The following is a 13,765-nucleotide window of genomic DNA, read 5'->3' as shown; positions in this document are numbered from 1 at the left end:
AATAATTTTTAAAATATCTAAGGGCTTAAAGATCATGTTTCAAGAAAGAACAGAGCTAAGAAGCCTATATATTCATCCTAGCTGCCTGGGAGGATAAAAGTTCACTTAAGAATAAACTATAAGACATGGTCATCCAGCCTCCCATGGGCAAGGATGATTTGTTCTAAACCAAAAAAAAATTGTAGTTTATTAGATTATTAATATTACTGTAGCAACTCACTGTCTAGCCCTTCCAAGGCAGTGCAAAAACATGCAAACCAGAAAAGCTCTCGGAAATATTCCTAAAATCATAGGAACAAAATTTCAATAGTAACAAGCATGGGGATGGAAACAGAAATGAGGGGGGGAAATGGCACCAAGTCATATAGCTACATAAATTTCATCAAACAATATATAAAGTTAAACGTATCAAGCTTGTTGAAAGCATACAAGATTTTTTTTAGGGAGGATAAAATATCAGAAAGACTTTTTGAACTCAAAAAAAAACATGAAGGTTAGAAATACACAGGAAAGACTGTGTACCCTTAACATTTTCCACTAAAACGCAAACACCTAATTGGCATATTTTAGGGAACTCTTAAAGAGAATCAGAACATTCTCTCCTTCGCCAACTAATGGCATTCTTGTGGTCCTCCAATCCTGTGTATATTAGTTCAATCTCTTTTGCTCCTAGAAAACCTAATCCTACATCTTTGTGTTCAATTAGATTTAAACTTCGTCAAAACAATTGACAGAATTTACTGACATCAAGTTGAACAGGCAAGTACATAAGGCAATATAAAAGGCCATGCACACTGGACTTATGAAAGATTTCACATTGCCATCAAACACTAGGTCAAATCACCCGTCTCCCAATAATGAAGGTTATCAAAACAGACTATTTGGATATCATTTGCCATCTTGGTACAAAATATGACCAACCATAAGTGACCCAAACAGCTTTCCACCAAAATAGGTATTAACATGACCTAAGTCTTGTAGCCAATGTTCTTTATGGATATTTTGAACAGAAACACCAAGGTATTCAACACCAGTATATCTCTCTTTCTCCATGTGTGATAAGGTAGATCATCTAACCAGCTTTCCAACATTTTTTGAATGTTGAAAAATATGATATGTTATGCAGAATATATGCCCCAATTCGTAAAACAACTCATTATTTCATCTTTCTATGTATGTCTTTGTAAATGTTATCAACCCTATATCACCAAATCTTTTGTAGTATCCACAAAAAATCAAGGTATTTTGTCAAGTTTTGAAATCTTAACTTATGTCCATGTCTTTCCATCCATTCTAACAATCACATTCAATGTCTTGCTCTGTTAGTCTATGTTGGTCAGTTGTACTAACAACTTTTGCAGGGATAAATGATGACAGAAGGCTCAATAAAGACTAAACAACAAAGATGTTCAAAGTAAGGATGCGGGGAAAAAGAACAGATAACCATGTAACAGCTAGCAGGCAGATATCAGAAAAAAAGGTGATTTTACCCTCAAAGAAAAATTGCTGACAGCTCGACAAAGCCCATCAGATGAATCAAAGATCAAATTGTTGGGCAAGTTTTAGTGGCCAACCAATAGAGCTCCACAAACGTCTTAAGTGTAGCAGTCTTAAGATGAATCATGTAAATTTGTACCAAAGGAAGTGTAAGATGGAAAATTTCATATTATGCTTTGATATCCATGCTCAGCAAGGAAATACAACAGCAGATTAAGTGGCAACATTATAAGTGCACACCAACAAAAAGAGATAAAATAAGAGATAACAAGCACAGTTTCACGTGACAAAACCCTAAGTGAAGTATGTCAATACATGAAAAATAGAAAAATAATAGTGATTAACACCAAGGGACAGATTGTCATTAACATCATGTTTGAACAATCTTTTAAAATGGCATTGCTGTGTCAAACTCCAACCCAGCCTTGAGCAAGCTTTCAAACAACAAATTAGGTGAACATTTAGTTTTAAATAATTTTGTCATTTCCAAATTGAAAGGTTAGGTGCACATTTAGTTTTAAATAATTGAAAGGCAAATGGACCTTTTGGGTAGCTTTACAGGCAAAAAGTCCTGCCAAATCTTCCCAAGAAGTGTCAAGCAGCTCGAAAAACTCCATTCAACATGACAAAGTTCAACTGTTGGTATTAAAGTACGCATTTTAGTGATATATTTCATGAGAAGTTCATCCAATGTGCACTTTTCAGTGACGGATGTTAAACAAATATCCTCTGGCACACATTTGTTGTAGCTTTGCCACCAATTTTTCTTTACTTCATCTTTCAAGAATGAAGTTACCACCACAAAAACTAGTGTTTTGAAGTATCCACCATGATTAGGATCATTGAAAAGCTTCGTTGATCATCTAAAGCCACCAATCTAAAAAAACTACTTTTCACGGCAACATTTTTCAAAGAAACGCATATGCTCAGGTTTCTTGTTTTTAGACAAAGCTAGTTGGTTGCCTAGGCTATTTTTAGGAATCTCAACTTTTAACATAGGAGAGATTTTGAGCCACCAATTTTTAGATCATTTATTTTCAGAAATCTGTTTGTAGATCAAAAGATACCACTTCTAAGTAGTGTTTTTTTACATCAATCTAATTAATGATTGTGTGATTCTAGATAGCAGATAGAATGATTTGTATAAACATGCATTCACGCAATCAAGCTGTTTCTAGTAATAAATTTGGTTAATTTACTCCATTTATTTTCATGCAATGACTTTTAAACAATATAAACAAGTGTCATTTGCACTTCAGAATTTATTTTAGATTGAGATAGGGATTTCCAAACAAGCACTTTGTTCCAATTGCTGTTCACTTGGCTTTAGAGTTGTGGAATTCAATGACTATTGTGCTTAGTGCAATTTAATAATTACTGTAACTCATGTATTATGAGTATTATTGAAAGAGAACTTACAACTTTGTGCATAATTCATTTGTGCTCAATATTAGTGTGCTTCCAATCCAGTCTCATTCAATCATAAGCATCATTTAATTTTGCCATATTAATTTCTGCAGTAGAAGAATGTCTCAACCTTTCGCTCTAGGTGAATCTAAAACAACACCTTTAATTAAAAAAACATTATCAAGAAATGTACTAGAAACTATTATAAAGATTGTGATTAGCAAATATACATTGGGCAAATTAGCTTGGTTTTTATTAACAGGGAGATTCCCTTCTAATTCAAAGAGCAGTTCTACGCATCTATTCCATTTTTGTCATATTAAAAGATGCTAATTAAACACTAACACATTCCCCAAAGAGACTAGTCAATGTCAAAGGCTTGAATAGTTTTTCAAGCTCCAAAAGTATAGCTTACATAATCCGACCTATGAAACATGAGCTAAACCTATACGAAGATATAGGATTCTTTAGAGTACCAATAGATTGAAGGATAAAACAAAACTCATTTGTACGGACAACTAAAATTTGCCATATCCCCTTGCTTCAAAACAATATGATTAAGGGCAACTTAATAATATTATTAGAATTAAAATAAAAAGTATTTTCAAACACTAGTATTAAAATAAACTATTTTGAAATAAAATTAATACCAAAAGTATTTTTGAATACTTGGAAGGAAATTTAGGGCCTGGAGTCATTCACGTGATCCTTTGTGTCCTATTTCAGCTTTGGTCAGTCTGTTCAATTTAGGCCACCCAGGAGCATTAACTATTAGTTTGCTTGGGAGTTGAGAGGACAAAAAAACTATTGAATTCCACATTTGGAATCAACGATGAAAACCTATGCTCCACGGGGACACGTTTTCGGCCCTTTTATGCTTGTCCCTATACCGGGTACGAAACGGGGATGCGGGTACTGATTTTGGCTGTCCCCTTCGACGTCTCGAATAGGGGGAAAAAGGTACCGTCCGTGAAACTCCAAAAAGAAATTGCAAGGAAATGGGGGTATGGAATCCCATACCGGGGACTCCATTCCAGTCCCTCGACTGTCCCTTTTTGCAACTGCCGTCCCCTTTTTCCCAGCCAGTGACGGCTAACTAAAAAGCAAAAAAAAAAAAATTGTTTTTTTTCAATTCCACCTGGGGCCCACATGGACGTTGGAGGTTTCTAAAATAAGGAAACCCTAATGTGGCTTCAAATAACAAGAGGTAAATAGTTAAATTGGAGTTCATTGTTCATTTGGAGTTGTTTGCAAGTTGGAAAGAGGAAGAGGAAAAGCAACAACAAAAGAGGAGTGTGTTTTGGAGGTGCAAGAGGAGATCTTGACTTCATTTCTACTTCATTCCAAGTATGTTTTTTATTTTCTTTTTGTTTGATTAAAACTTTATTGTTGTTTGTTGTCATTTTTCAATTTTTCCAATGACATTGCGAGGGCATGTTGAATGGAACATTGAAATGTTTTTTTTTTCCATAACTTGCAGCAGTATAAAACATTGTAAAATCCAAAGGCAAAAACATGAGCAGCAATGAGAGTGAGGGAAGTAGTGATAGAATGGATGTTGCCATGCAAGAAACTCAAGTGTCACATGTGCAAAGACCAAGAAAAAGACCTAGGGCAGCCATGGATGATGAGGCCAATATAGATGTCCCTATGGATGATGCAATGCCTAATCCATTTGAGTGCCCTTCCAAAGTCCTAAAAAAAATGCCAAAGGCCCATTCAACCCTAAGAAACCTCTCCTACAATTTGCCACAAAAGTAGACAACAATAAGAAGAAAAATTCGAGGGGTAGTAGGGAATGGGAGTGTCATATATGTAAGAAGCATTATTTTGGGAGCTACATAAGAGTGTATTGTCATCTTTTATGGATAGGTAGGCAAGGGGTGAAAGGTTGCAAAAAAATTAAGGATGATGAAAAACTTGAGGCCAATAGGTTGTATGTGGAGGGGTAGTTATTGAAATCCGGGGGTCTTACAAGTAGCACACCCACACCCTCATTGACTCCCACACTCACTCCCACTAGCACTGCTAGTAAAGGGAAGGGAAAGGCCAAGACTAGGAGAGATACCAATGTGGCTGATTTATTTAATATACAAGCAAAACAGAGCGCTAAAGAGTCCATCGGCAGATTTCTTGTTGCTCATGGCATATCATACCATGTTTCTTGTTTCTCATTCTATGAACAAATGTGCAAAGATATTTATGTTGCTGGTCCCTCATTTGTACCACCAGGAGACACTAAATTACACACCACTATCCTTGACAAAGAGTACTCAAAAGTAAACATTTTGATGGAGGATATGAGACAAACATGGATGAGCGATGGATTTTCTATCATCATGGATGGTTGGACCGATATCAAACATCAGCCACTCATCAATCTTATTGTCACTAGTACAACAGGGCCTATTTTCTTTTCAGGGGAAAAGAAAGATGCATCCTTCCAATTTCAAATTTTGAAGGATGCTATAGAAGAGGTAGGGGCTTCAAATGTTGTGCAAGTAGTCATTGATTTAGCTCGGGTGTGTAAATCAGTTGGATGGATAGTAGCGAGTACCTGTAGACACATTTTTTGAACCCCATGTTGTGTACATGCATTGAATAACACCTTGAAGGACTTTGGGAAAATTGATTGGATAAAAACTATGGTGTCTGAGGCTAGAGAAGTGCAAATGTTTATTTGCAATCATCACACATCTCTTGCATTATTTAGGACATTTTCAAAAAAGAATTCCTCAAGCCTATGGAGACTCGATATGCTAGCTACTTCATTTTGTTGGAGAAGATGCTTGAGGTCCAAGAGGCCTTACAATCCATGGTGGTCAATGTAGAGTTGAATAGATGGCATGAATCAAGCACCCCAGATGGAGGACTTGTCAGATGAAGAATCTTGGATAAGAACTGGTGGACCACAATGAGGTAAGAAACTTAAATAATTGACATCATAATTGTTATTGGCAATTTATTGTTGATTTAATAAAAACATTTCTGATTTAAGCACTTGCTGATTTTTTTAACATATGATGTTTCTCACTTGCAATTTTCTTTCATTTGCAAATACATTTGCTCCTTCATTGACCCTATTGTGTAAATCATTAGATATGCTAATACTGACTCTCCTAGCCTTGGAGAGATTTATGAGACCTTTGATAGCATGCTTGGGTAGATCAAGCAAGCTATTAAAGAGAAGGAACCTACTTTGGAGTTCTATAAGGAGCATCTTAAGCCCATTGTAACGAAAAGGTGGAACACTATGAACACCCCGCTTCATATGGCACTATGGCGGTCTATGCAGTCAATCTGAAATGGTATGCACCAAGGCCTGGGAGAGTGCCTATCTAGTGATGAGGAGGTGAGTTTAATTTATGTTAAAGATTTTTGATTTTATAATACGTTTTTAAAATTTTTATTTTATTTATGAAGTTTATAAACTCTAACCTCTTAATTTTTGTTTGTTCAATATAGGTGAAGGAGGGCTTCTTCAAGGCCCTTTCAAAAATGTATAATGTAGAGGATGCTGCAAAAAATTTGAGGGCAATGGCTTGACTTTGCCACTCTTCGTGGTCCAACATTTGGTAGACCAGAGACGAGGATTGATAGAGCTACATTAGCTCAAAGGGACCCGATTGGATGGTGGACATGGCATGGTAGAGACGCACCTAAGCTGAAAGGCCTTGCCATCCGTCTTCTCTCATAGGTTGTGAGTTCCTCTATTGTAGAGAGTAATTGGTCTACATATAGCTTCATTCAATTAGTCAAGAGGAACAACCTTACCTGTAAACGATTGAAGAAGCTTGTGGTTGTTCATAGTGTATTGCGACTACAGGAGCGACAGAGTCTTGAGTATCGACAGACTCCAGAACTACGTTGGGATGTTAATCCTAAGGATGCATTGCAGATTGATGAAGATAAGACACCTCCGAGGCTGCTTGGTGTTCCATTGGATGAGGACCCTCTACCTACCCCTGCCAGTGATTCAGAGGAAGAGATTGATAATGATCTTGATTTAGATAGAGATTTAGATTCCTAGAGGACAACCATATATTTGGCTTTCCGCTTTGCAGGTACTCAGATACATTATTGCTTTTGATTATTATAGAGTTGGACATCTCATTTAAACTTCTAGTATTTACTTTCATTATGTTATTTTGATTTCATGCATAATGATGATACATTGATACTTGGAGCCTTTGGGTATTTTTGCTAATTGTATGCAATATTCGAATATATCATATTCTCATTTTGATTTTAATCTTGATAGTTTTCAATTTCCATGTATTCTATGGTGAATGGTTTATCAATGTTATCATTGTTATGATATGCATATTTGAAATATATCTCTAAAGAAGTCTAATTCTTCATATATATAAAAATTTTAAATCCCCTATATTTTATAGCCGTCCCTTGAAGTCCTGTCCCCTAAATTTTGGCTTCGACCCGTACCCGTACCAGAAACACGTTCATGTCCTCTAAAACGTCCCCATCCCAGAAACTCCGTGGAGCATAGATGAAAACCCTTGTGTTTGGTGAATCCGTCAAGAAATCACAATTGTTCCAATTTGTTGAGGATTTGATGAAATTTTCCAGTTCTCTAAAGTATTCGTTGTAGAAATTGACCAATCATACCAGCTGCTGGTTACAATATTTCAGTTATCCAACATAAGCAACAAGTCTATTACAGTTAAGTACCCTCATTTTTCGGAGGATAACAATCACATTGGAACATTTTGTGTGTACTTCCAGATCTATTCCGGGCTACAATCTGCATCTACAGTCATATAAGTAAAGGCAACATCATTTAGGGGGTGTGTCTAGCATCATTAGTTATTGTTCCATACTCGTCACCAAAAAATCTGCATGTTTACATGCCTAGTGCAATTAATTGGAACGGTCAACAATATATTTGTAGCATTGACATTTGGAAGATGCATTTGAGAACATATCGTTAGTTCTGTTGGTTCCCAAAACCACAAATTGGAAATCCAAGAGCCTGCCACTTCTCCAATAGGACTTCTCAATCAGTTCTGGCCAACGAACGGGAATATTTCTCGATTCCCCTACACTTCAGGCTCCGCTACACCTAGGCGGGTAGACCTTCTCCTCGAACCTGATTACTTGGTTCAGAGCTTTTCTAAAGTGAATTTAAACTTTGGGAGTTCTCTGACTAGCAAATTCCTTGAACTCAACCAAAATGAAATTGGATGTTGGATAATAATTGAATAATAATAAATTTGATGCTTGTAGGAAGGAAGATATAGATTTTTTGACTTCAATAATAAAATGACCAGTGCCTCTGTTCATCCGAGCAATAGAGTCAACTTCAGTGAATTATCACATACAACTTTATAATGTTAAGACGCGACAAATCAAATATATACACAATCTTAAATTAGCCCACATTGAACTTTAACTCCTCTAGTAGAGAGACAAACTGGACACAAATACAGAAATAATTTAATATTTCACACTATCTGTGATGATCAAATTTAGATGCTAAATGACCTTGTCCACTTATCCGACATTTAAATTGTATACAGATTCCAAAAAATAATTACAAAGGACGATTCATCTGCAATTTAAATCTCCATGCCTTTAATAATAAACGAAAGACTTCTTATTTTATTATTAAAATAAAATAATTGAATTCATATTACAAAGTCATATTATTGCTCCTTATTCCTCCGTACAAATAAATATAAAATGCTTCTTCTTAATTTGAATGTTTTCAAATATTACTTCTTCCCAGTAGATGAGTCTTTATTTATATCTTTTTATTCTACTCAAGAGTCATGTCTCTTTATAAAAGTTACATCCTTTCTTAAATAATTATTATTACTTCTTCCCGGTAGATGAGTCTTTATTTATATCTTTTTATTCTACCCAAGAGTCATGTCTATTTATAAAAGTTACATCCTTTCTTAAATAATTATTAATCTGTATTTTAATAATTTTCTTTCTATTCACATCGAACCCATAGATTAGATAAACTTTTAAACTTTTATAGGCCTTCATCTTCATTTCACAAGATTAAAAAATCACAAAATGGCTTGTGTCTGGAATTATGAAACTTGAAGCATAGACTATGAAATTATATCAAACTAAAATACTTGCAATTTCATTGTCGAAGATATCCTTTTGAGAACGCGTTTATCACTGACTGATTGGTTCACATTTGAACTAAAATGTATTCAGAAATTCATATTTTTATTCTTCCTTCAGTTTCTTTCTCACACCGTTACCATAGCAAAGTCTTTAGGAACTCTGCAATTACGGGTTGCTCCAACCAACTACAAACCAAAGCATCATGAACTGCATCACTTGGACGTCGTTGCTATGTAGGTTGTCACTGAAGATTGCTCGGAAGTTAGTTTTGAGAGGGGGCCGGCTAAGATAACTCCAACACACATTTGCTTTGTCGTCATGAGACTACAATTCCCAGAGATGCAACAGTGCAGATTTCTCACCACAAAGCCAAGAGTACTTTCCTAGTGTGAGGACGTTGATACAGGTCACTGCAAGCATGATATACCACATCCGACTCATGTACTCTACATAACTTCTATGCTTATGATCGCTGAGTTTATATTTACATCATTTTCCATTTCCGTTAATTCCTCCATTGGCTGGACATTGTTGTTCCTTATCTATGCCAGATATATGCTTTGCCACTGTTTTACAACATTATTTTAAATCCTTTACAGCATCTTCAGGACAGTCAATACTAAAATCAATTCGCAAATCCTGCAAATTCTTATATGCAAAATAGGATAACAAAAATAATCATAGGGTGAAAAGATTAAGGGTAGTAGCATGAATGGAGACCCTAAAATTTTTAGGGCACCATCAAGTTCAACCATATTTCCAGAAGATCTGAGCCGTTTCCAGTCGATTACAGCCATTTCTAGCATTTTATCACTTCCCGTACATCTCCAAACAGTGGTCATACCAGTCACAAACTTCCATTTGATGTTTACAAACTTTTCAAGGTCTGATCTGCATCTTTCCAGCAGGATATGACATTCCATGACTGCAAAAATATCTTATCAATTTTGATTTGTATTTCTTCGTATTCTTATTCTTTGTTTTAGGTGATCATGGTGTTCATATACATCATATTGGGAAATTATTTGGCTACCGTAATTAAACTTTAAAAAATGGACTTGTCTATATGATTGCATTAACAATGAACTCTTAGATAGAATTCTTAATTTACAGATGTCAATTATAGCGTAGTCTAAAAATAGACTTAAGAAAAACTAAAAAGAAAGCCTAAATGATCCTACCATTATCTAAGGTTCTAAAGAACGAGCTAAATGTAGTGAGATGGGCTAAATATAGCAAGATGAGCTAAATATAGCGAGAACCTAGGATACTAATAATATTCCAATACCCTCCCTTAATGGTCATTCTATCAAATACCCTTGATGAATTCATCACAACATTCTTCTGTTGCTGAAATCCTCCCTGGATCTGCAGAATGTTAATGACCAAGTGTAGCCAAAAGAAAAGGGAGCAGGTGGTCCCCTTCTTCAGAATGATTCGCTGGCGTGAGAGTGGAGCCTGCCACGGACTCTTCCATTGACCCTCCCAGAATCAGCAAAGCTGCTGACCAGAAACCGTCAGAAAACACCCAACCCAATGTTAACAAAACTTTTCTTCCCTGGAAACAGACACTGAGAACAGTTGGGGAGCCCTTCAAACTAATAAAAATGAGCAAAATGCCCCAAAATGGACTACAAAATACCACTAGTTAAAAAGTACAAAGCATTGTTTCTTTTGAAGGAAAATGGTGAAAACCCTGAAATAACAGCCCACGCGAGTTTCACATATTACAAAAACTATAAAACCAAAAATGATTTTTAAGTAGAAAATTGACCAAAACCAAAAGAAATGGAGATACAGATCAAAGATTACAAAACTCTGCTTTTGAGGAAAAACGGTAAAACCCGACTGAATTATTTTCAATGGAGAATTATAAAAACTGACAAAATAATTTTGAAGAAAAAATTATTAAAACACTCCAAAAAAAAATTTGTTCCAAGGATAAAGTTCTATTAAAAAAAACTTAACAAAAATTTACAGAGCACCCAATGCTGAAATCCAAAAAGCGAGTTAGAGTTTTGTGCCCAAAAAAAGGAAAAAATTAAATCATGGCCTCAAACAAATACTGCAATATGCAGAAAAAACATGGGTGGACCGTAAATTATGCAACAAAAAACAGAAGAAAAGGGCGGAAATGGTGCGCGGGCCAAAACAGATCATCACAGGCATATTGCATTAAAATAAAAAAATTGTGGAAAAGGCAAAAAAAGCTGCAAACAGGAAAAACAGAATTGACAGCCGAAAATCACAGCTACTGGCAGGGAGATAGGATGTGGCCAAGAATGATCATAGCTTTTAGCAAGAGACAATCACAAAAAATAAAAGGCAGCCAAAATAGCAGTCGAAGCCGCAGGTAGAAAACGGTAAAAACACCAGCAAAAAAATTGCTCATTGACTCCACATAATTGCGGCAATTTCTAGCTACCAGTACAGTTCGGACTCAGAAAAGAATGTGCAGTTCAGAACAGAAGAAGCCAAAAAAGTAAACCCTCGAGAAAATGGCAGAGAGCACTCACGAAAATGGCAATTTTTAAACCCCTGATTTTACAGTAGACCTTAATTAGGTCTGAAACAGACAGCAAAAAAGAATTTCGAATTTCTTCCACAAAAAGTTTGCCCAAAATAATTTAAACTAAATATGCCCAAAAATGAAACAGCTACTAAAATACCCTTCAAATTTTTATTTCCTATTTTGAATGGAAAAAAAACTTTCAATGGTTTTTTTCTGGTTCACAATCCTAGCCCTCCTATGAGGGAGTCATACCCATATTGGCTCCCGCTCTGATATCATGAAACTTTCAAAAAAGGATTTGACTATATGATTGCATTAACAGTGAACTCTTGAATAGAGTTCACAGAGGCTAATAATAGCAGTCTAAAAATAGACCTAACTAAGAAAAACTTAATGAAAGCCTAAATGACCATTAACTAAGATTCTAAAGAACGAGCTAAATAATAGTGAGAATCTAGTATACTAAAAATATTCTAATACATAATTCAGAACTGGCTTCATATTACATTATGGTTTTTGATTTTATGATAAACTTTGATGTTCATTGCAACTGTGGATTGATATTAGTAATCTAAGATTCTTGAAAAATGTGATCGGAACCTGTACTTTCTGTTTGGATTAATTTCCTTTCAAAAAATCAAAATACTAATAAAATACAAAGAGGGAGTTAATACAATTAAATAGAGCTATAAAACTGAAGACATGTAAACAAAAGATTAGGAAATCATCCTGGCCTAAGACTCAGCAACTCTTTAATTTATTTTTATATTGCAGTAGTCCTTGTAATTGTTTGGCTATGCTAGAGATCTGAGGTTGCTATTTTGACAAATTCAACTCATTCAATAGATGTATGATAATTGTTTATATAGTCTCAAGGAGGAAAGATAGTTAGACCAGCTAACCAACAATACACAGCACACAAATACTAATAATGGTTTTTGTCTGAACAAAACTGTAACAAAGGCATGAAATATGAATAAAGTGGGTAATAAATCATTCAATGACCCATAGAAAACCAGATTCAAAGAGCAATGATCCTTACTGATATATTGCTATTTATATTCCTGAATCCTTAGAATAAGTATGTAGCATAGTTTTTAGGAAATTCCATTATAGGAACATAGATTGCATCCCCGACTACATAACCTGGTAACCACAATTTGTGGTAACTATTTATTTGTTTATTTATAATAGTCATCCCCTTATTCATTTTTACACAACCTAATTTGGCCGGTGTCTCCATCCCAATACCCATACTCGTACCCCCATGTCTCCTAGTTGACAAAGACCTCCCTAAACTGGAGAAAAGTTGATAGTGAGAATCAAGAGACGGAGTGAGCTTGTCACATACAATGACTGGTCATCAAGCAGGTTCTCTTTTGTTGGGGTAACTGATGTCAGCGCCAATTTTTCCAAAGTAATGTAAAAATATAGGTTATTCTGTTTCTACAAATTGTTTTCTCCATCTGCAGCTCTAATTTTCTGTGGAAAAAGCAGTGATTATGTCAGTTCCCCCTTGAGAGGGCATCATTATAGCTCAAGTAAAGCCCTATCAAATCCATGAGAGAAAATATGCTAAAGCCATACTGCAGAGATGGACACTAGAGTTCAATAAATCAATGCACAAGCATTCTCATCAGTAGAAAGAACATTAAGAGATAGAGTGAGAAAATGATTTGCATGAAACGGGGAATGGGGAAGACTTGCTAATAAGAAGATGAAGAAGCTTTAAAATACATGGTGGAATATTAGAGCTGTCAGAAATCAACTTAAAATTTCCACTTTCTCAACTGTCATGGAAGAGCAGAATTAACTTGGTTCTGGTAAATGTCTTTGCAACTCCTGAAGCAGATGAGGCCTCTGTACTGGAAGAAAGTAAAAATCCCAGAGGGAAGGAGTGAGATCTAATTTGTTATAGAGAATGCCAGAGACTCAAGGCTTGCACTCGCACGAGCAAGATCGTGCACAGGGACACATTAAAATAATAATGAATGAAGCTGTCTTTCACCTGTTAAATGATGCTTTGCTTCAGAAAAGCAATTGGTCCAATATTGGTATCTGTCAAGAATATTGAAGCTATATCGAGGACGAGCTGGCTTTGCACAACTTCAAACTGTTGGATCTGTAGCTTGATGATTAGTGACAAAAGCATTCCACCGCTCAGTGAATTTATGGTGTACGAATGTAAGGTCATCTTTTCAGTTCAGATTTTAACAAAGTTGGAGCCCCTCAGTTTATGTATGGTTG

The 13,765-nt window shown here is 35.5% G+C and overlaps 1 protein-coding gene across 3 annotated transcripts in view; it reads right to left on the bottom strand.

Annotated features, from left to right (window-relative positions):
- LOC149575470 (protein ALTERED PHOSPHATE STARVATION RESPONSE 1-like) overlaps positions 1-13,765 on the bottom strand; it is a 57,182-nt gene that overhangs the window by 3,559 nt on the left and 39,858 nt on the right. The window lies entirely within an intron of this gene.

Source organism: Cupressus sempervirens, chromosome 2 (genome assembly GCF_028749045.1).
Source record: "Cupressus sempervirens isolate cs-2001-9-10 chromosome 2, ASM2874904v1, whole genome shotgun sequence".
Classification (NCBI taxonomy): Eukaryota; Viridiplantae; Streptophyta; class Pinopsida; order Cupressales; family Cupressaceae; genus Cupressus; species Cupressus sempervirens.
The sequence above is the reverse complement of the archived record's forward strand: the minus strand, read 5'-3'. Positions and strand labels throughout refer to the sequence as shown.